Below are 27,180 nucleotides of genomic sequence, written 5' to 3' on the forward strand. Positions count from 1 at the left end.
ATCAAAGCTCAGGGCCTCTGCCTTGGTTTCCTCAATCTGTGAAACAGGCTTAATGTTTCTTCCCTCTCAGATAGGACAGATACCAGAGGTGATGAAACAGATTCCATATGCCAAAAATAGCAATACCATTGGTATTAATAACAATAATAATAATAAATACACGGGGATGGGCGGGGACAGCTCAGTGGTAGACTGCATGCTTAGCATGCACAAGGTCCTGGGTTCAATTCCCAGTACCTCCATTGAATAAAAAAATAACATATACATGATAATAATACAGTTGAAGTGACACGAAGTCTGGAATTTGCTCAAAGGTAGTCCAGCAAAAAAGGAAAAAGAAAGTGCAGGGTAGGGGGTGGTCAGGAGAAAACAGTGATGCTGGCGATGGGTACTTGGGGGGTTGATATTCTTTTCTCTCAACTCTTGGAAGATGCTTTAAAATTTCCATGGTAAAAACTTGAGTACAAAAGGAATATATATATACACATGTAACTGAATCACTATGCTGTACACCAGAAATTAACACAACATTGTAAACCAACTATACTTCAATTAAAAAAAAAAAATATATATATATATATAACCCATCTTGTTCAAAAAGCTAAATAAAAAACTTAAAATAATAACAAGCAAAGTGAACCTTCACACCAGGACTTGTCTTAAAAGCTTTCTGCATCTTCACTCATTTAAACCTCACAAGCACCCCAGGAGAGAAGTTCTGTTACAGATTAGGCAACCAATGGGTGGGTATTTGATTGCTTTGGCCCCTGCTCTCCAATGCAAATGCCAACACTGACTGCCCAGGTTTTTAGGGGAAGGAGGCAAGGACTTGGGTATTTAATCCCACAGGAGATTTTGCTAGTTTGCTTAACCATCACCATCATCATCACCATCATCACCACATCACAGCCCCCTAACATTTTCTGAGCACTGGCGACATGCCAGGCACTGTGTTAAGCACTGAACATCCATGAGCCTGGAGGTGGGTCTCCTGTAACTGCCACTCTTCCCGGTGAGGCAACTGAGGCACAGAGCCAGGAAGCCCTGTCTTTCCCCAGGGCCACACTGCCACGCCTTATGCCAGAGCAGCCTGCTCCATGCCCTCCGCTGCCATGCAGTTTAGAATGCCAACAATGTCCCCTTTCGGGAAGACAATGGAGAGCTTTCAGAGTGGAGAAGTCAGCATGGGGCCCACGGGAGAACAGTAATCACCATGAAAGTAACAGCAACATCAGATGCTCGTTCCCGAACACCTACTGCCTGCCCAGCTGTGGAAAGCGCTGCCTCATTCAGCCCTCATGGCCAACCTGGGAGGGAGCCACCATGGGCCCATTTTACAGACAAGGAAACTGAGGCCCAGGAAAGGATCACCTGCCCAGGGGCATGCAGCAGTTAAGTAGGAAAGCCAGCATTCCCTGCCCAGCCTGCCAATAAGGGGGGCCAGAATTAAGGGGTTCCTATGCCCTGGAGAAATGCCACAGAATGACAGATGACACCACCACTGACTGACCAGACAACTTATGCACTTTATGGGTATTATTTAATCCTTACAACAACCTTCCAAAGGTAGATACTGAAATGAACCCATTTAACAGAGGAGCAGAGTGAGCAAGTCCCCTGCCTGCAGCCATTCAGCCAGCAAGCGGCAGAGCAGGGATTTGAACCAATGGACCATCAGCTTCCAGCTCCCACGCTCTCGACCTCCACACCAAGTGGGAAGCACATGATGCAGGCCACAGGCAGGAAGGAAGAGGCAAGGAGGTCACAAGAGGCAAAGACAATGGGGCAGACAGGCTGGATGACTTGAACAGGAGGGAAAATGACTTCCTTCAAGATGCAGCTGCATAGGTACCTCCTAAGAGTAAACAAATGACAAATTGTAGGCTCCTGACCCAGCAATCCCACTTCTAGGAGTTTATCTCGCTGCCATACCCATTTCCCGATAAGATAAGTGGACAGGAGATGCGGGCCTTCCAGCTCAGTGCCTAGAAACTTTTGCAAACACCTCCAAGTCCACATTAAGTGAACAAGGATGAGCCCAAATGGAGGAATACAATGCAGCCAAGAAAAAGAGAAAACCCTCCATGGACCGTGTGGATCTCCTAAAGAGAAGTGAAAAAAGTCCAAGTGCAGAACAATAGCAAAAGTGTGCTACCATCTGCATGAAATGAATATTTTTAGAGATATATACACATACATAAGTGTGTGTGCACAGAACATTAGGACTGAGGAGTTGCCTCTGGAGAGGTGAGCTGGGGGACCAGGGATGCCCGGGAGGATGAAGGAGGAAGTTACTATGTTTGGGACTTTGAATTTGTCCCAAGAAAAAAAGAGAAAGAGAAAAGTTCCTTCTTCCTTGGAGCTTCCACAGACCACTCAGACAGAATTCATCCAGCCCCCCAGTGTTGATGGAGCTGTGAAGACAACACTTATCTAGAGGGTCCTCCTAGATGGTGTCCCAACATACTAACTGAGCCCCAGGGCCCCAGCACACAGTAGGTCCTTAGGAAGTTTAATTGGGGACAATTAAAAACACAAAGGATGCTGCTTCTCCAGTTTCTCCTGCCAACAGATCCCCACCACCAGGAATATCTGCAGACTCAGTACACAAAACTAATTGTCACCAAACTAGAAATGTCTAAGAAATGCTCTCTTCCCGTTGGGGGATCCTGCATGCCACTGAGACACAAAGGCTTCAGTCCATGGGGATAAAACTCGAATGGTGGTGCTCCAGGCAGGGGAGAATTCTAGGCAAGGAATGAGGAGGGGATCCTTAGGGACAACTCAACCAAACATTTCCCATGTGTCTCTAGTGTGACACATCCCACACTGGGGAGCCAACTCAGGCAGGCCCTCCCACCCTCAGAGAGAGGGGACAGACTTAGATATGAACGGTGGGGGGGGGGGGGCAAGTCATTCTGATGGGGGGTGGGAGCGGTTTACATCGTGGATGTGTAACTCAGGCAACTTGCTGTCTCCACTAGGAGTGAGGGAGCCTGGTGGGCGAAAGACCCCAGAGACCAAGGCAAGATCACCAGGCCCCCCACCCCTCTCCCCTGAAGGGCGGGAGAGGAGAAAGGCAGCCCCTCACTGCTTTCCAAGCCCAGGCCGGCTAGAATGGAATGCCATGTTTTCCTGTTTCCAATTAACTTCCCCCCACCATCAGCCCTCTGCATTCTTGAGACCAGGAGTCAAGGCAGCCTCGGGGGAGAGCTGGGGGGCTGGCAGGGACCCTGATGGCAGCTGGACCTGGGCTAAAAGGCAACCCCCAGGAAACTGGGGAGCCCCCTCAACACCCCAGGACCCCTCCTGCCAGGCCCCAGGGCTTGGCACTAACCCCTTGGCCATTTCACAGCCTCTCAGAGGGACGAGATGGGAGACCCCACATCCCCTGGGAAGGATGGAGAAGGCCCTTGAGGCCTCTGGGAATGAAGCTGGCAAAAAAGGGGGGTGGGGCCTAAGCCTATCACTTTTGGGCCTTACTCATGATTCCCTCAGTACCCCCCCCAAATCAGTCCCTACTTTCAGGAAGCACTCAGCCTAGAGAGACCTACAGCCAGCCCCTCTCCTCCTGCCCCCCACCCCCTGGAATTATTATTATTTATTAGGCCTGTCATCTCAGGAAGGAAGCTACTTGCAGGGGGTCCCTCAAAGTGTTGTCCCCCAGCTCTGGTGACAAATGTGGAGCCCCTCTCCAATCACATCCCCCAGCAGGCATCCCTCGGCCCTGCCGTCTGGCCTAGAGTCCCCTCTCAGACATGGTTTCCCCAGACTCAGTTTCCTCATCTGTAAAATGGTAAGATCCCCTGTATTCCCTTCGTCACTGGGTAAGCTGGGCCCCCCCCCATTTCATCTCCCTCAGTGCCGTCCCCAGTGTTTACTCAGCACCAGTAAGTGCTGAAGGGGTCCCAGTTCCGAGAGCTGGAGGAGGGAATGTCACCAACATGGAATTATTTACAGATGGCCCTTACCCACCACAGGGAACTCCTCCAGGGGGATGCCTTCTGCCAACACCCCTAAAAGGCCCAGCACCCAACATGCCTCCCCACCCCTACAGGCACACCATACGCCATAAGCTGAATGAGAAATAAGAATGACAAGTTTGGATAATACTTTCAGCCACCTCGAGGTCAGTTTAAGGGAACTATAATTATCCCCATCAGCAGAGGAGGAAACTGAGGGCCAGTGAGTTAAAGGAGCTGCCTAAGGTTACAGAGTGGGACAGGGAGTCTGACGCCCAGGCCAAGCAGAGAATGGGCAGGAAAGTTTTCTGCCAGCTGCATCACGGCACCATGGAGGCTCACGGGGCAGAGTGACAACAGAGGTCCCCAACAGCTCGGTTTCCCTCCCAGAAGGACAGAGGAACAGCAATCTGGGCTGAGTCCCAGTTCAGGTGGAGAAGGAGGAGGATGACAGTGGGGCCAAATACCAGGTGCCCCCCAAGCCCCAACTGGCGAGACCTGGGGCCCCCCTTCTCCCGACTCACACACCTCCAAACCTCAGCTCCTACAGACAAACGCTCTGCTCCAGCCACTAGGGAAACCATCCTGCCCTCAGGCCAGCTTCCATATGCTCCTTACCCCTTCCCAAAACCAGCACCCAGAGGCAGGGAAAAAAAATTCAGCGCCTCCTAAGTATTGTCCACATTTCAGACCCAAGTCAACTGAAATCAAAAGGACAAAGTGCCAAAGAGGGGTACAGAGAACCTAACGAGACAACTTGATATGGTTACAGATCGGGGCTGTGTGACCCCTGGAAGTCACTTAACTTCTCTGAGTCTCCATTAGCCAGTCTGCAAAATGGGAATAACATAACTGACCCTACTTCCTCCTAGGATGGTGGCCAGTGTGTACGCATCTAGCAGTAGCCAATTCATAATGCTCTCTGGGTAGAGAGATGTTATTTCTGGCTTCTAGGAGTGAGGAAGCTCTGGGGGAGCGTGGGGGGCTAAGCGCATCCCTTAAGTCCCCATAGACGCTGACACGTGGGGGGGGGGGTCCTGAGCTCTCCACCTCCTTCCTTTTCCCACCACCCCAGGAGGTCAGAGTTGACTATCCCCCCATCCCCACCCTGGGCAAGGGGAGAGGTTGAAAGCACCAAGAATTTATAAATCTCAGGCCGTGGAGTTTGGGGTGTTTCTAAAAACTGTTTTCCTGACAAGCGCCGAGGGAAAGGAGGTGTGAGGGGAAAGCAAACACTCAATACGTTACATTCCGCAGGATGTTTTAGTATCGTAGGGCTGTGTGACAAAAAGGGCTGACTGTCTCGACAGAAGGCTGGGCGCACACTGCAGCCCAGAGTCTGGGACCTGTCACCCCGGCCTCCCGGGGAGAGCTGACACAGCGGCCTCTGACCCCACCTCCCGGGAAGTTCAGCTGCTCAGAACCACAAAGCAAAACAAAGGGGTGCGGAGAGGAAGGAGCCGCGGTGCCTTCCAATCACCGCTGGCTCCCGAGCCCTCCCGCGGCTTCTCGCCCCGCTCGCGGCTGGCCGCGGACCCAGGCCTGGGCCGCCCCTGGTCCCTTGTCTCCCGGAGGCCGCCCGTGACAGGAGCCGGAGAAGCAGCCGAGGGGCAGCCGAGGATGGGAAAACCAGATGGCTCCATCCCTCCTCCCTCCTCCTCCATCCCTCCCTCCGGGTGCCCGCGGCCTGGCCGCCCTCCACAGGGGCCCGGGGAGGCCTCGGGCCCGGCTCGTCCGGGCTCACCCCAGGGAAAGGGTTGCCTTTGTCTAAAGGTCACCACCCGAGCGCGGTGCCCGGGCTGGGCCCGGTGCCTCCCATTCTCAGGCCGAGGGGGTGGAGATGGGGGGCCCGCCCCAAATCTCGGGAGATGACAGGGGTAAGGCTCACCTCCTTCCTCCCCCCATCCTCGGTAACGGCCCCCTCCGGGACTAACTGGCTAGCGGGGGAGGGGGTCAACTCCTTTCATTGCTGGGGGGGTGGGGGACCAAGTCAACTCCTTTCATTGTTTAGGGGCGGTGGGGAGGGGGAGACCCAGTGCCTCCTTCCGCATCCATCCCTCCCTGGCTTGCCAGAGGCCCCGTTTCTCACCGGCACCCCCTGGAAAGATTTGAGGAGGGGGCGCAGGGGACGGGTGAGAGGGGGAGATGCAGGCTTGCCGGCTCCGGCCGGGAAATCATCATCCGCTGCCCCATTGCCTTCTTCTTCCCCGAAAGGCGGGGAGCAGGGCGAGGGGAGGGGGCCTCCGGGCCAGGGGAGGGGGTCTCCCCGCCCCTCCCCCCGTGGAACGTTAGGTCTCGTTTTTCCGCCGCTCCATTGTATCCCCGGCAGCCGGCGGGAGGGCCGGGGAGGCACCGGGCGGCCGGTTTGGGCAGAGGAGAAGGGGTGGGGGGGGTCCCCGCAGAATCAGGGCGGCGATGATGGTGGGAGAGACGCGGGGGGCGGGGGGGGCTGCCAGGGGTGGTGGGCGCCGAGCGAAAAAAGAGGCAGCGGGCGCTGCGCCCCGGTTGGGGGACTGAGTGTGTGAGTGTCGGGGGGGTGGGTTCGGCCCCGGCTCCGGCTCCCCCCACATACACCCTCGCCGCCAACCCCCACTCCCCCCTCGCTTTTGCGCCCTGTCACAGCCCCGACTCGCAGGTAGAGAGAGTTAAGAGATTTAAAGAGAAATTGCTACATTGTGAGAAACTCACCCTGATGTTTGAGCAGCCGTCGGCGCGGGGTCTCCGAGACGGCCCCGCACGGGCTGCAAAGGGAGGACCCAGAAGGGGCCGACCGGCCGGGCCGGTCAGCGCACTGCCTGATCGCATGGCGGCCGCCCGGCAGCCTCCGCCAGGCCCCTGCCGCCGCCCCGCGCCGCGGCCCGGGCGCCCCGGACCCGCGCCCGCTCCGGGGAGGACCCCTCGGGTTTGCAAAAAAAAAAAAAAAAAATTTTTTTTTAATTAAATGCAAAAGGAAAAAAAAAAAAAACCTTGCTGGTTTTGTGTTCCGCCCCCCCTTTCCTCCTCCTCCTCCTCCTCCTCCCTCCGCCCTCGCCGGGGGATGGGCTTGAGGGAGGCCCCGCCCCGCGACTCGGCAAACCAGCTCCCGTTCTGGGCGCCGAGCGGCGGGCCCGCGAGCGAATGGTAGGCTGCGGACGCCCCGGGAGGGTGACCTCTGCACCGGCACCGCCCCCTCCCCAGCCCCAGTCCCGGGGGTTCGGGGGCGCGCCTTCCCAGGCTCCGGTGGAGTCTGCCGACTGCATCGAGCGATGCTCCGGATTAGGAGGAAAGGCTCCTTTAGGGATTCGCGCTCTCAGATCCCGGGCGCCCGGCCGGGCTGGAGAGGGGGCGCCGTGAGCCCTGGTCACGCGCCGACGCGGGGGACGGTCGCCGGGAGGGAGGACGTGTCCAGGGGAGCGCCGAAGTTTCGAAAAGGTAGCGGGAGTCGAGGATGGAGAAGAGGGGAGGCCCCGCAGGTGGAATCGCGAAGGAGCCAGGAGTCGGAGCCAAAAGGGTGGAGGGGGCGGGGGGGTCTGTGCCTTGGGGCTATTGGCCAGAATCCCGAACGCGGCTCGCTCACTCACCTCAATCGATCTTTTGAACTGCGATGGCCCCGGAGAGGGCGCCGGGGACACGGGCCCGACCTGTCCTAGAACCTCCTCGAGGCCTCTGGGGTCGCACAGATGGGATTCCCAGAAGCCCCGGGACGCCTCGGTGGTGTTGGGTCTGTTTCCGCCCCGCCAGGCCGTGAACGCCTTGCGGGCGTGACACTTAGATTCGCAAGAGCCTTCAGGGAACTATAGGTGATCACCTACTGTGTGCCCGGCGCTGTGCTCGGGGCTCAGCGGGGACCCTGGCAGCCCGCACCTACCACGCTCCTGGGGAGCACAGGCCAAGCGGACTTATATTCTGGTCTATTACCTTCCGTTTCCCCGGTGCCCTGGAAAGGCTGCCGGCATACCGAAGCTGCTCAATAAATGTATTGAATAAATGAGTGATTGAGACTTACATGTTTTAAGCTTTAGAATTTATTCTAGTATCTTGGTGGTACTATACATATTCTTTAAGAGACCACGGGGATAAGGGGCCCTGACGCAAACCTGGTTCATGTCCTATCTTTGCCACTTCCTTGCTGTGTGACCTTGGGCAAATTACTTCACCTCTATGTGCCTCCATTTCCGTGAGGAAATAAATAATAGGCCTGATTTCATAGCGTCATTAGGAGAAGTTGAGTTCTTCTGGAGAGCAACACCTGACAGCTGGGCCAGGTAAGTGCTGACTGTTACTATTATTGATTATTATATAAAAAGGAAGCTTTATCAATTACAGAAGTGAACATATGCGTTGCCCCAAACATAAGACAGTGATCAATCTATAACTTATATAGTAGTCATCAACAGTCCCCTGGAGATAAGGAACCCTTCCAGGAACAGCAATATATACAGACAGTATTTTTGTAGCTTCGGTTTGCTAGGATTAAGCCACTGAACTACACCTTGAGTATTGATTAACTGACTACCAAGTGCAATGTTTCCAGCCATCACCAGCAAGAGACCTCCAGTGACCCACCCCCCCAACCCCCCAGTCTAGAGACTTTTAGTTATTCCCATGTTACAGTGGAGAAAACTAAATTGGCTCAGAGAGGGGAAGTGTTTTTGCCCAAGGCCACACAACCAGGAAGTGGGACCCGATCTGAGCTGGGTGGCACTTGTGTCTCTTGTCATAGCTGCCAACCCTGGGAGACTCGGAACTTGGGAACTGACTGTGGTTTAAGGGTAGCAGACCCGAGGCATTGCAGGGTGACTGTCCCAAGTTTATTCATTCATACAGGAAGTATTGTTGATGAGTATCTAGTGTGTGCCAGGAATATAGTAGTGCACCCTGCTTCCTGCCCCAGTCCCTCCCTTCCTGACCACTCCCCTCCACCAACCCTCAGCTCACAGTCTATTAGGGGACACAGACAATGAACAAGTAAGCAAAGAAGTTGCTTAGCCTCAGTGTCCCCCTGCTCTGCGTGGCAGGTTCCAGACTTCTTTGGTGCATTATGGTATCCATCCCCCCGACACACCCCAGAACAGTGTTGGGCCCTTAAAAAGTGCTCCAAGAAAGGTCTGCTGAACAAAGAGAGAATACCCCCCCTACCACAGGCATACATGACCTCTTAGGAAGCTGGTCTTGAGGCCAGGCCACTTGGAATGGACATGGGTGTGAAAGAAACCCTAAATCGAGCCATAGCTGGCAAATTCCTAGGAGATCAAATGTCCAAGGCCAGAGGAGGGGTCCATACGGGCCCACATGGAAAGAGACCTGCTATCCTTTGGGGGTGACACACACCTTCCCTTTGAGAATCAGATCCAAGTTGTGATTCCAGGTAAAGAATCAAGCTGGCAGGGAGACCCAGATAGGTTCAGCAATTTGCCCCAGGGATACCCAGCCATGGACTAATCCACTACACCCAGATGTTCTGTTGCCAACGTTGTCTCAGAGTCACCAGACAAACCTCGGGCAAGTCAGTGCTCCAGCTCCTCCATTTTCTCATGTGTAATGGGACTGTATAGTCAGACACCAAAATCTACCTCTCCTCAACATTTGACTATGAAAATTTTCAAATATGGAAAAGTGGAAGAAATATAGTGGACACGGACATACCATCAGCCTGTTACTCTACTTACTTTATCACACCTGTGCATCTGTCCATCTGTCAAATCCATCTTATTTTTTGATGTGTTGCAGACATCTGTTTATCTCCACCCGAACACATCATTAACCAAGTAATCCTAACTCGCCACTCTGATAAATGCTCTGTAATAACAACCCCCTGGCCCAGGTGCTGACTTTCATTTAAACCTCAATTTGAATCTTTTTGTGTGTGAAGGAGAAACAGGTTCAGAGAGGGTAAGAAACCAGATGAAGGTCACACAGCCAGGGATTCAAAGCTAGCTCTGTCTGTCCCCAGAGTCCAGACTTTATGAAGACCATGGACAGGATGAAGTGGGACAATGCCCGTGGAAGCTCTTATGGGACAGGGACAAAGCAGCATCCAGATGTGAGAAATGAGGACCAGAGAAGATGTCCCCACCTTTTCTCAACCAGTAAATATGCTACATCCCTGTTCTCAGCCGGGTTCCTGGCACAGGGTCCCTGCCTGCCAATTTGGGACTTAATCCCCTATGGGACACAATATTTCCTCTCTCCTAACATAGGATGGGCAGGTGAATGTCGGTTGAATGAATAAAAGGATCCAAAACAGTTTGCGGTGAGGCAAATGGCTTCTCCTACTACAGGCTCCTGCAGTCACTCAAAAGCAAACGTAGCCCTAGATGTTGGACCTGGGGTAATGAAAATCCTGCGGCCCCAACATGACCCTGGATTTCTGGGCCCCTCATCTCAAAGTTTAAAGGGCTGTTTTAATTAAAACCGTGGTAGGGAGGATATCGCTCAGTGTTGGAGCCCATGATTAGCATGCCGGAGGTTCTGGGCTCAATCCCCAGTATCTCCACCACCACCAACAACAAAAATTACAACCGTTTAGCTGAAAAGGAAGAGTAGGAACCCCCTCCCCCAGCATTTGCCTAGAAATGTCAAACTAACCTGCTCCCTCCCAGGGGTCCCCCGATTACTTTTCCCATTTTGAGCCCACTGGCTCCTAGTCCTTGCGCTCCCAACCTTCCAGTCCGGAGAGCTCCTCTCCCTCACCTCCAGTACCATAGTATCGTCCATCCCATCCACTCACATTTCTAGTGCTTCCCCATCCCACCCCCAGCTCTCCCAACCAGATCCCTATTCCCTTTATCTCTATCTGAGCCTACATCTCCTACCCTGCAGGAGCCTGACGAGTGTCTAGCCTGATTACCATCTCTCTACCGAGAAGAGTGGTTTTCCTTTTTCTTTCTTCTTCTTTTTTAAACAAGTGGTTTGCGCCTCTGAAAGTCAAAACAACGCCCATCGTGGCTCCTCCCTCGCACCCGCAGCTGCAAAGTTTAAAACTGTGCCAACCCAAGTTCAGTTTCTCGGTCTGGGAGGATGCTGGTGCCACGGGTGTTTTTACTTTTCAGGTGAGCGGCACACTTAAGATCCGTGCACCTTTCTGTAGGTATGGAACACTTCAGTAACAAGAAGGAACAAAACAAGAAAAAGACGTGCGCGATCCTAAAACTCTCCTGCGGTCCCTCCAGGTTTCGTTCAATCCAGCATGACGGGAAAGTTTCCATCAAAGACCCTCCAGGATCCGAATTTTAGCCGCCAGGCCGGGAGGAAAAGGGCGAGTCAGACGGCACTGACTCCGGAGCGACCTGTGCCCTCTGACCGCACCCTTTAAATATGGCTCGCACAGCGGGAAAGCCCAGCCCTAGCACCCAGACGCGCTGGCTGGCTGGGAGCGTCAACACTGGGAGCCACCGCAAATCAGGCAGCTGAGAGCCCAGCCCGACCTCGGGTCCTCAGGGCGGCAAGTGCGGGGGCGGGGCCTAGCCTCCCATTGGCCCAGCCAGGAGGCGGAGCCACCTCACCGTCCGCCCCCCCCAACCCCCGCAGGATTAAATAGGCTTCGCGCCTGCCTGGGGAATTATTCATCGTGAGGCGGGGCCTGGGTTTGTTTACACGCTGCTATAGGCTGGATTTGAATCGGCCGGACTGCGGGCCGGCTGCGGGGCGGGGCTCCAGAGGGCCCCAGCAGGCGCCTGACAGCTTCAGAGAGGCAGGACCGCGCAGCACGGGCCGCCAAAGCACTTAGGACCTTGGAAATGGGGATACCCTTGTCGAATGCGGGCAGCGGGGGAGGGCAGGTTGAAGCTTCCGCAGGTTTCTTGATAAACGCTAACAAAGGGGGTCGGGAGCATTGTTTTTGTTTCCATAAAAATACGTAAGGAAAAACAAACCCGGAAAACAACCTAGCTGTCCATGGACAGGGGACTTATTAAAGAAGATGTGGTCCCAAGTGGGACACGGAATGACCGTAAAATGAGGCAGTAATACAAGAACCAACATGGAATGAGCTATGAATTCAGTTAAGGGGAAAAGGCAACGAAGGAAGCAGAGTGCATAATAATTTAAAGGAGGGTGAGAAAATTCAAGCTTCTACTCGTTAAATGCACAGAATATCTTTGAAAGCAGAAACAAACTGTTAACTGCAGATGTCTGGGGAGGGAGATGGGGTGCGTGGAAGGTAGATCTCTTTGAACCTTTGTAAAGTTGGAAACTTGTAGCACATTCATATAGTGTAAACAAAAATATTAAGTTAAGAGAACTCTCACTTTTCATCCACTTACCTCGAAGCAACCGCCCCTAGGAAAACTGTTGACTTGGCTTTAGAGGCCATGGACCCCCAACTTGCGCCCCCTGCACCCCACAATGGTATTGGAGAGTGGGGACACGCTGGGAATGAGTGCTTCACCTATTCAAGCACCATCAGATACCCAGACCCTATGAAGAGTGGCTTCATTTATTTGTTGCTTTAAGCGATTTAGTAATCACTGCCAGATTTTTAACGTCCCAACTGGGAGGGAGAGGCCGCTTCCTGGGAGAAGCGAGGGGAGAGGATGAGGAGGAGAAACGGGCTGGGCAGTCTTTGGAAAGAGAAGAGAAAGTCAAAACTAGGAGAGGCCCCTTTAAGAAGGAAAGCCAGCCTCCTCCGGAAAACGACGCGGGGCTAGCGGAGTTGACGAGCAGAGGGAGAGTGGTCCGGATTTGACTTTTCTTATTACTCTCTGTTCCGGGAGATCTGGAGCAGAGGATGAGAACGACTTCCTGCCGCTGAGTTTTGACCTGTTATGGATCTGGCTTGTAAAGACTTCCTCTGTCGAAGTTCGCTAGAGGGTTTGTGAAACATTGTTTAGATGGCTGTGACAGTCACCTATGCCAGGAGTGAAAACTTGCCCGGCTACGAGGTGATGTAGTTGTTAAGTAACGCCTACCTGAGCTGGCGCTGCCGGCGCGGTACTAGATAAATTCGGTGACTACCCCCAAAATCCTAGCAGGTAGGAGGTCCTGACAGCATCCCGGTTTACAGATGTGGAAACTGAGAGAGGTTACAAAATTGGCCACATCAGGTGCCACGGGGACTCGTACTCAGGAAACCCTGCTCCAAAGTTCATACTTAAAAAATTTTTTTTAATCTAAATATAGTCAGTTTACAATGTTGTGTCAATTTCTGGTGTACAGTATAATGTTTGAGTTATCCATATACATACATATTCCTTTTCATATTCTTTTTCATTATAGGTTACTACAAGATATTGAATATAGTTGCCTGTGCTATACATTATAAACTTGTTTATCTAAAAGTTCATACTTTTAACCATCATGTTACACTTGCCCCTAAAAACATTTCTGTCTTTTGATGCATTGTTTTAAAAGCTACAAGAAGCTTAGGGGGCGGGGGGTATAGCTCAAGTGGTGAAGTGTGAGGTCCTGGGCTCAATTTCCAGTACCGCCATTAAATAAATAATTAAATAAATGAACCTAGTTACCACCCCAAAATAAATAATAAATAAATAAAAGCTATAAGAAGCTTAATGTGGATTCGTAATAAAGGCTAACCATTTTGCAAATGTGTGTTTTTTAAAATTTATTTATTATTATATTATTTAACTACTTTATTTGGGTAGGGAGAGGTAACTAGGTTTGTTCATTTCTGGAGGCAGTACTGGGGATTGAACCCAGGACCTCCTGTATGCTAAGCTTGTGCTCCACCACTTGAGCTATACCCTCCCCCTAAGGCCAACCATTTTGTATGCTTTCTGTAGCAGAGGAGTTTTCTGGGATTTTTAAGAAAGAATTTATGATGGTTTTCCCTAAAATTCTATATCAGGATAAGCTCTTTTATTTATTTTTTTAAAGTATCTTTCACAGAAGAAAAGTTTTGCCCTCAGTACTCATACTCCTCTTACCTTTAAAGATTTCCCTGATGCTCACTGGATACCTGGCACACTTCTGAGTTCCTCGAATTGTTACAACCCTGAAGTCAAAATTGCTAGCGTTCTCACTTCACAGATGAAGAAACCAAGGCACAGAGAAGTTCAGTAACTGGCCCAAGTCCCATGTCTATCTCCAGAAAAAGAAGAGGAAGGCCAAGAATGGGTTGGTTCTGGCAGGAGAGGGAGGAAGTTGTCTAAAGTTGCTGAGAAACAGAAAAAAAAAAAAAAAGGAAATTAAGATAAACCAGAGTTCTGGTGAATCTGGGGAGAATGGCTTTAGTGAGGTGGTAGGGAATGAGGTCAGCTGGCAAAGGTAGCGAGAAAATGTCCAAGAAGCGCATGAAAAGATGCTCAAAGTTATTAGTTATGAGGGAAACACAAGGCAAAAACCTCGCTTCACCCTCACTAGAATGACCCTAATCAAAAAAAAAAAGGGGGGGGGAACAATAGCAAGTGTTAGGGAGGATGTGGAGAAATCAGAACCTTCGTACACTGCTGGTGGGTAAAATGGTGCAGCCAATATGGTTAACGGCTTCGAGCTTCCTTGATAAGTTACACCTGGAATTACTGGTGGCCATGTCTATGTATATACCCAGAATAACTGAAATCATGCGTTCAAACAATAGCTTGTACACGAATGTTCACAGCAACCAAAAGGTGGAAACAACCCAAATGTCCATCAACAGATGAATAAATAAACCAAAAGTGGTGTATACACAAGATGGAATATTATTCAGCCATAAAAAAGAAAAAGTACTGATCCATGCTACAACACAGCATCATTGAATACATTATGTATGTGTAAGAAGCTGGATACAAAAGGCCACGAATTGTAGGAGTCCATTTATATGAACTGTCTGGAAGAGGCAAATCCGTAAAGACAGAAGCAGATTCATGGCTGCCCAGGGCTAGGGGGAGAAAGCAGTGGGGAGTGACTGCCACATAGGCACAGAGTTTCCTTTTGGGGTGATGGAAAATTTCTAGAATTAGATAGAGGTGATGGTGGTACAACACTGTGAATGTACTTAATGCAACTGAATTGTACACTTTAAAATGGTTAAAATGGTCAATTTTGTGATTTAAAAAAAAATTTTAAATGGAGGTATTGGGGATTGAACCGAAGACCTCATGCCTGCTAAGCGTGCGCTCTACCACTGAGCTATACCTTCCCTACTGATGTAAGATTTTTTTTATATAAATTTTTTTATTGGTGAGAAAGCAGAGATGTTAAGCATACATGACTTTAAAAATAGGGGAGAGGGTATAGCTCAGTGATAAAACCTGTGCTGAGCATGCACTAGGTCCTAGTTTCAATCCCCAGTACCTCCGTTAAATAAGTGAATAAATAAACCTGATTACCTCTTCCACACCCTCAAAAAATAAAAAAATAATACACATGGCAGTATACACGAGGAGAGGATCCAGAAACAGCAAGGGAGGGGCTGGTGGAGGGAAAGAATGGGGATATCTGGGCAGATGGCAGTGGAGTGAGGTCCAGCCAATGCACCTGGTCTGGGGGCATTCCTGAGAGCCCAGGGTGACCTCATGGAGATTTCACAGTTCTCTGAAGGATACAGACCCACCCCCAGGGTAGATGGGCTGGGATGGGGGAGGCAAGGGGGCTGTGGACTCCAAAAACAGACACCTGACCCAGCCTGCAGTTCAGGAAGACTTCCTGGAGAAGAAGAATAAAGAGAAACCTGATAGGAAAGTTGGAAAGAGAGGAGTGTGGATCTTCTGGGCCCAGAAGAGAAAGGGAGCCTGGAATTTCTAAAGCACAGATCAACCTTGACACTCCCCTGATTGAAACCCTCCCAGGGCTCCCTGGTTCCCTTGGGGCAAAGTCCACATTCTGCAACAGCCTGGCATCAGTTTGTTCAGCACACACTCTCTGAGCACCTGCTCCGTGCCCCACCCTGTGTGGGCAATGCCAGGGACACAGTGGGGAGGAGACAGGCCCAGCCCTGCCCTTGTGGGGCTCACACCCCAGTGGGGGAGACAGACAGAAAACAAACCATTTCCCATGTGGGAGATATTAGCCTAGTGGCTGCTATGGGAGGTCAAATGAAGTTAACCAAGCCCAGCGGGGTCTTCCCAACTTCTATTATTCCTAAAGGACTAGTTCACAATTTTTGCAGAGTACTGCATCTACTGTTCATACCTTAAAAAGTGTTCTTTCAACCGACTTTCTTTTTCTTCCTTTGATAGGTTCCCCTGGGGCTTACATTAGGCTCACCCCAAGCAACGATAGTCAGTTAATCACAGGGGTGATGAACTAGTTACTGGTTTTTTCCCCAACATGCATGAAAATACATGCATAACTATGACAATAAGTCACCTGAAAATCATCTCAAATGCTACTTTGGGGACCTGTGACTCAGGATGAGAGGACCTTCCTGAAGAAATCAATTGTAAGCTAAGACTTGCAAGATAGAGTTAGTCAGACACAGGTGGAGGTGAAGGGCAGGTGCAAAGGCCCAGAGCGGGCAGCGGCAGGGAAAGAAGGCAGGTCAGGCTGCTGGAGTCTGGAGAGCTCAGCTGACGGAGGCTGAGGGCCTGGGTGGCCTTGCAAGTACACCAGGGATTTGGGGGTGGAGCCCAAGGGCCACGCACAGTCATTGAAGGGTTTATTGCCAGTGTCGCTCTTAGTTTTAATTGCAGTGCAATTCACATATAAAACTCATTCATTTAAAGCATACCATTCAACAGTTTATTGATTATTCACAATGCTGTGCAACCATAACCACTCTCTAGTTCCAGAACATTGTCATCACCCTAACAAGAAACCCTGTACCATTAGCAGCCCCTCCCTATTTCCTACCTCCCCACCAGCCCTAGGCAATCACTAATCTGGTTTCTATCTGTATAGATTTGTCTATTCCGGATAATTCATATAAATGGAACCCTACAATATGGGACCTCTGTATCTGGCTTCTTTCATTTAAAAAAATGCATTTTTAAATTTTTTTAGGTGGGTGATGAAGTTTATCTTTTTATTTAAACAGAGGTACTGGGAATTGAACCCAGGACCTCACGAATGCTAGACGTGCAGGCTACCACTGCGCTATACTCTCTGCTTCTTTCATTTCGTGTGATGTTTTCAAAGTGCCCCCCTGTCAGAGCATCAGTCAGAACTTCATTCCTTTTTATGACTGAATAATATTCCACTGTCCAGATACACCACATCTGGTTTATCCATTTATCAGTTGGTAGACATTTAGGTTGTTTCTCCTTCTGGGCTGTTGTGAATAATGCCACTTTGAGCCTTCATGTATGAGTTTCTGTGTGGACATAGAGGTTCATTTCTCTTAGGGGTCTACTGAGGAGTAACATGAAGGGTTTGTTTTTGCTGATTGGTTTTTCACCTGAAAGATCAAACTCCAGAAAATCAGCAAACAGAGTAAAAAGAATTCCTCCCTCCTAGATTTATCAGTCGATAATATTTTGCCACATTAGTTTTATCTCACTCTTTTCTGAACATTTAAGAGGTAGGTGCAGACCCATGTTCTTTGAGCCCCATAAACACTTGAGCACGGAGCTCCTGAACAAAGACATTCTCTTCAAAAACTCCAGGGTGAAGGGAGGGTGTAGCTCAGTGGTACAGTGGGTGCTTAGCATGCATGAGGTACTGGGTTCAATCCCCAGTTCCTCTATAAAAAAAAAAAAAAAAAAAGAAGGATAAGATGAAAAACCTAGGACAGTTATCAAAATCAGGAAGTGGAACACAGATACAATAATATTGCTGTTTGAGGCACAAATTCAAATCTCTCTCTTTACCTCAATAATGCCCTTTATACAAGGTTCTTCCCAGTCTAGTATCTCATCCTGGATTGTACTGAGTCCTGTCGCTGAAGGCTCTCAGGATGGGGGACACTTGGTCAGCTTTACCCCTGCATTGCTTCTCTTTGGCTGATGGGGGAGAAGAGACCAAGAGGTCAGAAGAGGGAAAATGGGGAGGCCAGTGAGAAGCTGGTGTGCACAGTCAGAAGGAGAAACTTAGGAATCAGATGGATCTCAGTTCCAATCATGGCCCAATTATTCCATAACTATGACCTTGAGCAAATGACTGAAACTCTCCGAGCCTCAGTCATACCAGCGGAAAAATGGGACGAATCCCTAGGCTTGCTGGAAGGACCAGTGACATGCTGAGCACAGAGCTGGTGTATGAGATGGAATCAGTTCCCCCACCATCCAGTCATTGCCATTGATTCCCATCAATTACCAGGACCCAGAACAGTCCCAAGGGCTTCACATCTTCGAATGAGGTTGCTTTTTGTATCTTTACCACAAACAACCTTAACAGCAGGTATTATTATCATCACCATGTTGTAGGAGTGAGGTGTCTTCTAGACAGGGTGTCTTCAACTGTTCAGGTTGCTGTAACAGAATACCATAGACCGAGTGGCTTATAAACAACTGAAATTCATTGCTTATAGTTGCAGAGCCTGGGAAGTCCAAGATCAAGGTGCAGGCTGATTCATTGTCTGGTGAGGGCCTGCTTCCTGGTTCATAGACAGCCATCTTCTTGCCGTGTTCTCCCATGGCAGAAGGGGTGTAGGAGCTCTCCGGGGACTCTTTTATAAGGGAACTAATCTCATTCACAAGAACTCCACCCTCATGACCTAATCACCTTCCAAAGGCCCTACCTCCAAATACCATTGTTACCGAGTCCAAACTTATACTGCTTGCCACATGACAGGCCAAAAAATTGAGGGATGAGTTTCTGGGTCAAGAAATAGTGACTTTACTCAGAGAGCCAGCAGACCAAGAAGGTGGTGGACTAGTGTCCCAAAGAACCACCTTCCCTGAGTTTGAATTCAGGCTTCTTTTATACTTAAAAAGGGAGGGGTAAAGTCTTGGTTCCAGCCAGACTCTGGAGGGGATGTGTTAATTTCCTCTTTCCAGCAGCCATTCACTGGAGGTCCTGGTCAGGATGTTTCCTGTGAGCTAAACAAAGGTGTTTTAGCTTGACGTTCATTACCTGGGAGGCAGGGTTCCCAGAGATGGGCCATTATGTATAATTTAAGCTTATAGGTAATATCCCTTTAGTGATTAACAAGCAATAGAATACAAAGGTTAAAGTAAAAGAAACAGACCTAATATAGAGTCAGATTTGTTCTTCTCTATTACACCATCACCTCAGGGATTAGGTTTTGACATGGATTTTGGGGAGCAGGGACAGAAACATTCAGTCTACAGCAGGAGGAAACTGAGGCACAGAGAGGTAGTCACTCCCCTGAGGCCACTCAGCTAGTCAACAGCAGAATCAGGATTAAAACACAGACACTACCCACCCTCACCATCACCCCCATAAGTAATGGTGGGGCCTGGACCAGGAGGGAAATGTGGGGATGGAAACAAGAGGACTGGCCAAAGGGAGGTAGAAGGGTGACTGCCTGGGAGGGGTTCAAGAAAGTGGGAGACGTCCAGGCTGAATCCCTCAGGAGCACTTGCAAAGAAATACTTTCTTGTGGGAGATGGAAGAAATAAAGAGACAGGGAAGCTGGAATAGACCTGATTCTGGAGTAGGAGGGAGGTCACCAACCTCTGCTGATGGGTGGTGGTGGGGTTGGGGTCTTAGAGAGTAAGGAGGGGATAGCCCCAAAAGAGACCTAAAGGACCTACAGAAAGAAGTGAAGGTTAAAGTCAGAAAACAAGAATGTGGGGCAGGTAAGGAAACTGTGGACAAGGGGAATCAGGCTTTTGTCTGCTCGTGGGACTAAGAGCAGAAATAGGAAGAACCACTCCTCCCTGCCTTGAGGCTGCCCTTCTCCACCCCTCCCTGTATACAGGCCATTTGCCATGTGCTTTTGCAGCTCCTCCCATCAAGGAGTCTCTTTCCCCATCCCCTGAGCTGGAGCTTGTAACTGGCTCTGGTCAGTAGAATACAGCAGAAGTCACACGGCACAGATTCCAGGGCTAAGCCTTGAGAGGCTCTGAGTGTTTCTCTTCTCTTTCTTCTTCTCCACCTTTGCCAGGAGAACATGCCTGGGCTAGGTTGCTTGAGGGATGTGAAGGAAAAGTAAAGAGGAATTGAGTCATCCTAGCTGAGTAAAGCGTCTAGTTAACCTGCCAGAGGCTGATGGCAGATTCACGAGTGAGCCCAACCAAGGTCAGGCAAGCCTGGCCTAGATTAGCAGAGCTGTCCAGATGACCCAAATATATGTGAGAAAAAAAAATAAATGGTTGTTGTTTTAAGCCAATATGTTGCAAGATGGTTTCTTACACAGCTGTAGCTAACTGATACAAAGGAGAAACCAAGGGCTAGGAGAAAGATGTGGGCATCCCCAATACCCAGCACTTTCCTTTGAATGACAAAGGAAAATCTTATTCCAATATCCAACTCGTAGCTTGCTGCTAATAATACAAAATATACCCCTTCTGGGGATGCTAGATTCACATTCTAAGAAAGAATGGCACAGCCAAAGAATAACAGCTTTGAAACTTGGGCCACGAATTAGCTGAGAGCTAATATTATCATTGAAGTCAAGGAAGAGTGGTTAATTTCGGAGGGATTGATGATTTTGCTGAATCTCAGGAAATGAGGTGATGGGTACTAGCGGAAGGGAGAGACGTGGCATCTTCAGCCACCCATGTCACCTGTGCAAAGATGGCTTTGACCAAACTGCCTTGGTTACATTCTTTCTTCTTTCTGGGACCCTATGTGGGGAAACTGCAAGGACTTTGGTAAGGAAAGGAGGTTATCTGTGAATCTGGATTTTTCTGATAGGAAAATGAATGTCTTGGGTGTCTTCAGACATAGGACGTACTTGGATTTTGTTTTCTTCACAGAAGGAGTTGCACTTCGAAATCTCGGAAACTTGTGTCCTAAATGGACGTGATGTGTCAGAGGGTGGGCCCATCTCCCAGGCTGGGCCCATCTCCCAGGCTGGGCCAGCTTTGCTTATGCTCAGAAAACCCAGTCTGTAAAGGCGGGACATTTCCCATCATTGAAAAAAAAAAAAAAAACAAACCCAGAGAACAAAACAAAATCTACCGCCTCGAAATAAAAAAGGATTTTAAAGTAGAGGGAACTGAAATGACCTGGAACACATTCCCAATACTTACGCCCTGCCCATCCTCCTCCTCTCCCCCTCCCTCCACAGTCTTAACTCATTCAACAGATTTTTACTGCAGATTCTTTCTGAAGCCAGAGAATATTTGATTGAAGAGTGCAGGCTCTAGAATGATGCCTCCGGGTTTGTATCCCAGCTCCACTACCTACTGGCTCTGTGCCTTGGGCAAGTTAGTTGTCTCTCTGCACCTCAGTTTCCTGATCTGTACGGTGGGCATAGCAGCAACCCTCCCCGCTCAATGAGGAAGTGGATGTGAAGGACTTAGAACAGTACCTGGAACTTTGATATTATTATTATTATTAGTGGAAGGCCCTGTTAGGTACCAGGGACACAGTGACCAAAATAAGCATGGCCCCTGTCCTCAATATTGTGACCCCTCTTCCCACGAAGCGGCAGAAGGTTCTAATATGTCTTTTAGAAAGGATTGCAACAGCGGGCGTGGGGCCAGACTGTACAGGAGGGGAGGAGGAGGAGAATTAGAAGGATGACTTCAGTCCTTGAGAAAGGGGATGGAACCCAAGGCTTGGGGGACAGGTAATGAATGGGAAGATGAGGGGGCTTGTGCTCTGAGGATGGGCAAGGAGGGGGTTCCTGACTGATGGCTTCAGTCATGGGATGTGGTCATCAGCTGGATGGCAGGGGTGGGTCGGTGGGAGGCCGGGAAGGGAACAGCCCTCTTGCAATGGAGCAGTAAGCAAGCATCTCAAGAGAGACAGAGAGTGCCCTGTGCCCACTAGAGTTCTGTGATTTCTCTGATTCAAGTAAAACCTGTGAGGCTGGCTGAGTGAGAAGGCCTCAGCTGGCTTGGAGAAGGCAGATGGCTGGAGTTTGGCCAGGTGCTTACTCCAGAGGAAGAGAAGGGCGAGGATTTGAGGATGCTTGAAGGAAGTGATTCAAGAGATGAATCATAAAGGTAAGGCTGAGCAAGTGAAGAAGTGAAGAGGACCAGAAAGGGGGGTGGAGAGGAAAATCCGGTGGCCAGGTTGGACCCCTCCCTCCTTCTGGAGAGCATCTTTTCCCTTCGCTTCACGGGGGCTTCCTTTTTCATGGTTTTCCTTCCACTTCTCTGGTTCCTCTTTTACAGGGTCCTTGCTGATTGATTTCTCCTCAAATGCCTGCACTTTTCTAAGTGCAAATCTGGACCTTTCTTGACTTTTATTTTCTGTCCCATCTTCCTAAGCACTGTCCTGTCTTCCTAAGCACTGTCAAAGTTACAGTGACCAGATAACCTTCCTGATCCCAGTGTGAGAAGCACTTCCTTCCCCAATGGCAAGCAGTCTTTGGCAAAAGGTTGGTGTCCCCCATCCTCTAAGCCAGAGCTCAGGTCCTACCTCGTAACTCACCCACCTGAGCACCTCCCATGCACCAGAAACTGTGTTTCAGACTTTCATACACATGTTACATGAATTCTTTTAATTGCAGAATTACCATCGTAGAACATAATCTGCAGAAAATGTGATTTAATTGAATGATTTAAACTTTAGGAACTATATTCAATACCTTGTAGTAACCTATAATGAAAAACATGAAAATGAATATATGTATGTATATGTATGACTGAAACATTATGCTGTACACCAGAAATTGACACAACTTTGTAAGCTGACTATACTGCAATTAAAAAAAAAGAAAGAAAACCAAAACCAAAACCAAAAAAAACCACTTTAATTTTAATTCAATTTTTACTTTTATTTACTAAATTTTCATTCACATTTATGAATAAATTTGCATCTAATCACTAAAATTTAAATTTAATTTGATCAGCAAGTTTGAATTTCATTTTAATCAATAGTTTAAATTTAATTTTAATCAATGCATTTAAATTAAAATAATTGAATTTAATGATTAAATTTTAATGTGATTTAAAATAATATGTTTTCATTTAATTAAGACATTTGAATGTAATTTTAGCTACGTTTTACTTTCAATGAATGCATTTTAATTTTAAGTAATGTTTTTATTTAATTAATGCATTTTTATGTTGTTAATATATTTAAATTTACATTTTTCAAGTTTGTAGAAAACTGAAACACTTCCTGATTATGCGTAAGTCCTCCCTGATCTGTCTCCCATCCCAGGCCCCTCGCCAGAAAGAACCACCATTACTCCTGGGTCTTCTAATAGCCTTTATATACATTTGCATGCATTTAGCCTTCCCAAAGCATAACTAGTACCTTCAGGCATTGCGGAGACAGATACTGCCTGCTGCCTACCCCACAGCCACTCCTGCCTTGTCTTTGCTAACAGAATCTCAGTTTTGTTTGGAGTAGATCAAGCCAATCAGATCCACCCCCTCCCTCTTGTCAGTCACTTGCTTTCTCAGACTCAGTTGCAGCTGTGGTTGAATATGTGACACCACCCCTCCCCCACTCTCCCACCACCCTCCTGCTCTGGCCAAGACCGCTTGGAGAATTTCTGAAAAAATGTAAATCAATTATCTACCACCACAGTAATGCTGTGTAACAAGCAACCACCATACCTCAGTGGACTATAATCATAAGCGTTTATCACTCATGAGTCTGGAGTCACTGGGGCATGGGCTAGGTGGTTCTGCTGATCTCGGCAGGGCTCACTCACATATCTGGTGGTCAGTGGCTTTTGAGTGGTCAAGGTTGGCCTAGGCGACTAGAGCAACTCAGCTATGCTCCATATGCTTCTCCCTCATACTCTGGCAAGCCAGCCCGGGCAGGTTCTCAGGGTCATAGCAGGGGCTCAGGAGTGAGCGAGCCAATCTCACGAGCCCAATCTCACAAGCCCAGTTCAAGCTTCTGTTGGCATCACATCTGCTGATATCCGATTTGCCAAGGCACATTCCATGGCTAAGCCCAGAATCATAGTGAAGGGGTGCTGCAAAGTTTTAAGGCTGAGACATGGATACAGGGAGAAAAGGAGAATAGGATAGTTTTTGCAATCTACCACAGAAAATCTTTCTGGATAAAGAGCTTGAGACTCATAAGAAAATGAGCCTTTGCTCTTGCTCTCCATCTTTCCCACATGGGACAGTGGAGCGAATATGTGATGCTTGGAGCTGCAGCAGCCATCTTGTGACCATGAGACAAAAACAAGGATCAAACACCAGTACTCAGAGGACAGTAGAGCAGAGGATATGAAAATGTGTGATGATGTGGCTGAGCTGTGGAATTATCCCTGGGTCATTCACCTCCAGTCATTGTTAGTTGAGTGTTCTTTTTCTTGTAGCCAAATTCATCCTAATGGATATAGTTTGATTCCAGGGCTGCTGAGGATGCTAATTCCTCCACCCCAGCTTCTACCTCAGCACTTGACATTTGTATTTTCCAAATATAGCCCCAAGACTATCTCCCATCCCACATGCTCTTCTTACAAAGTGACTTTGGCATGTCGCCTAGTAAGAATTGGGTTCTGGGATCCTTCCCCTTGAATCTGGGCAGGCTTGGGACTATAGCAAAAGTGACTTGGTATAGGTTGAATTGTGTGTCCCCCATCTCCCAAATTTCTGTGTTGAAGTCTCAACCCCCAGTACCTTAGAATTTGATCTTACTTGGAAATACGGTTGTTGCAGTTAGATTAGTCAAGATGGGGTTATACCGGAGTAGGCTCCTAATCTGATATTTTTGGTGTCCTTATAGACAAGGAGAAATTCGGACACAGACATGCACACAGAGACAACGCCACATGATGGTAAAGGCAGAGATTGGGGTAATGAAGTAGAAGGAAGGAACACCAAAGACTGCCAGCAAACCACCAGAAACGAGATTAGCATGGAACAGATTCTCCCTCAGTCCTCAGAGGGAATCAACCCTACCAATACCCTGACCTTGGACTTCTGGCCTTCAGAATTTATAAGTGAGACAATAAATTTCAGTGGTTTAAGCCACTCAGTTTGTGGTACTTTGTTATGCCAGCCCTAGCAAACTAACATGATTCTATGTGACTTTTTTTGCGGGTTAGGTAATTAGGTTTGTTTGTTTATTGGATTTACTGGGGATTGAATCCAGGACCTCATGCAAACTAAGCATGCGCTCTACCACTGAACTATACCACCCCCCTCTAGGTGGCTTTTGAAGTGAGGTCATAAAGCAATACAGTGCCTGTTTAGCTCTCTTGGGACATTGTCTTCAGAGCCGAGCCCTGAGATGCCCTGTAAGAAGTCCCAGTGCCCTGAGGCCACCATGTTGGAAGGATGCCTAGACCACATGGAGAAACCATGCACTGGTGTTCTGGCCAAAAGTCCCAGCTGAGGTCCTGGCCAATACCAGCATCCACCACCAGTTTTTTTGGTGGGGAGAGGGGGAGGTAATTAGGTTTATTTATTTTTATTTACTTTCAATGGAGGTACTGGGGATTGAACCCAGGACCTTGTGCATGCTAAGCATGTGCTCTACCACTGAGTGCCACCCTCCCCACCAGATATTGAGTGCATAAACCTTTGAGGTGACTTCAGTTCACCCACCTTCTAACTATCACTGCATGAGAGGCTCTGAGCCTGAGTCCGGTCAACCCCCAGATTTGTGAACCAAATAAATGATTATTAGTTAAGCCACTGCTTTAGGGCAGTTTGTCATGCAGCAGTAGATTATCAGAACACCTGTTAACTCCTACTCATCCTTTAAATCTCACCCAAATATCTCTCGCTAAGCAAACCTTTCCTGCCCCTCAGGCCTGACCAGATTCTCAAGGCACATCCTCTTACTGGCCCTCCACTTCTCCTTTGTCGCACTTGTCACCATCACTATTAGTTGCATAATTAGTTTAATGTCTGTCTCCCTTACAGAGGGTCTGACATACTCAGTTATATATACCTCCAGGATCTGGTTCATTGGGTCCAAACATGTCTAAAACTGATCTCATGACTGTCCCCTCCTCTGCCATCCATCCCCGCCTCCTGCTGTGTTCCCAACTCTGTGACTGGCACTACCACTCAGTCATTCAATTGCCTGGGTCACAAATTATGGAATCATAAGTAAGAGTTTGGGATTAACAGATACACACAATTATATATAAAATAGATAAACAAGGACCTACTGTATAGCACAGGGCACTATTTCAATATCTTATAATAACCTCTAATGGAAAAGAATCTGAAAAATAACATATATGTACGTATAACTGAATCGCTTTGCTGTACACCTGAAACTAACACAACATTGTAAATCAACTCTACTTCAATGAAAAAAAAAATTATGGCATCAGCTTTGACTCATGTCATTCTCTTTCCTCAGCAAATTCTCTACTTTCAAAACCAATCCTCTTCAATAGGTTAAACAGAGAACCATGTGACCTGGCAATTCCACTCCTAGGTATACGCTCAAAAGGATGAATACAGGTATTCAAACAAAGACTTGTACATGATTGTTCAAAGCAGCAGTACTCACCAGAGCCAAAAGATGGAGGCAATCCATTGTTTGGGAGATTCAGCCCTGTTGTAGCACGTATCAGAGCGCCATTCCTTTTTATTGCTGAGCAATATCCCATTGTACGCATGTATATTTTGTAATCGACTTATCAGCTGATGGACATTTGGGTCGCTTCCACTTTTTGGCTACGATGAATAACGCTGCTCTGAACACCTGTGTACAGGTTTTTGTGTGGACATTATTGGGGTTTTTTAACAGATGATAGTGACACAATCAGATCCATATTCTTAGATGAAATATGAATCTTGAAAGGGTTTTGTGGGGGGCAGGTACCACATCTCATTCATCTTTGAGACTCCAGGTCCTCTCCCAGTGGTGATCAGGGGGTGCTCAGTATACAATGGGTGAGTGAAACTAAGTCCAAAGAGGGATGCACAAGACTACAAATGATTTTAGAGTCTTGGGATACACACTTATCCAGACCCCTTTGGGAGCCAGGCATTTCACACGCTGCCCTGGGAGTGCTGACTTCATCTGTTGCCACCACAGCCGTTGAGGATGGTGGAAACGGAACAGAGGTTTGAATTGTGGACGGGATCAAATTCTACTTTGGACATGACTTCTATTCATGCAGGCAGGGAGCTGGAGAGGAAAGGCTTGTGTTCCTGGGCTCCCAGGGAAATAATTCCAGACTCAGGTATGTATCCCTTCACTGTTCAGAAAAAAACGCTTAGTGCAATGGTTCTTAACTGGAAGCAGTTTTTCCCCTCAGGGGACACTTGGCCATGTCCGGAGACATTTTGATTGTCACACTGTGGAGAGAAGGTGCTACTGGTCAGGGAGGCTGCTAAACATCCTACAGTGCACAGGACGGCCCCCCACCACAAAGAACCATCTGATCCCCAACTGTCAATGG

General features: G+C 48.6%; 1 protein-coding gene across 4 annotated transcripts in view; it reads right to left on the reverse strand.

Moving 5' to 3' along the window:
• The window catches only part of BICRA (BRD4 interacting chromatin remodeling complex associated protein), a 73,972-nt gene extending 67,109 nt beyond the window's left edge, over positions 1 to 6,863 (reverse strand). For 2 of the 4 annotated variants that reach the window (XM_032485669.1, XM_032485668.1), the window contains exon 1: positions 6,651 to 6,861. The gene's annotated coding sequence lies outside the window, so the exon portion shown is untranslated. Of the gene's footprint in view, positions 1 to 6,650 lie in introns of all 4 variants that reach the window. The other 2 variants (XM_032485667.1, XM_032485666.1) reach the window with 2 other exon arrangements.
• Between the last annotated feature and the right edge of the window lie 20,317 nt (positions 6,864 to 27,180).

This window comes from Camelus ferus, chromosome 9 (genome assembly GCF_009834535.1).
Source record: "Camelus ferus isolate YT-003-E chromosome 9, BCGSAC_Cfer_1.0, whole genome shotgun sequence".
Classification (NCBI taxonomy): Eukaryota; Metazoa; Chordata; class Mammalia; order Artiodactyla; family Camelidae; genus Camelus; species Camelus ferus.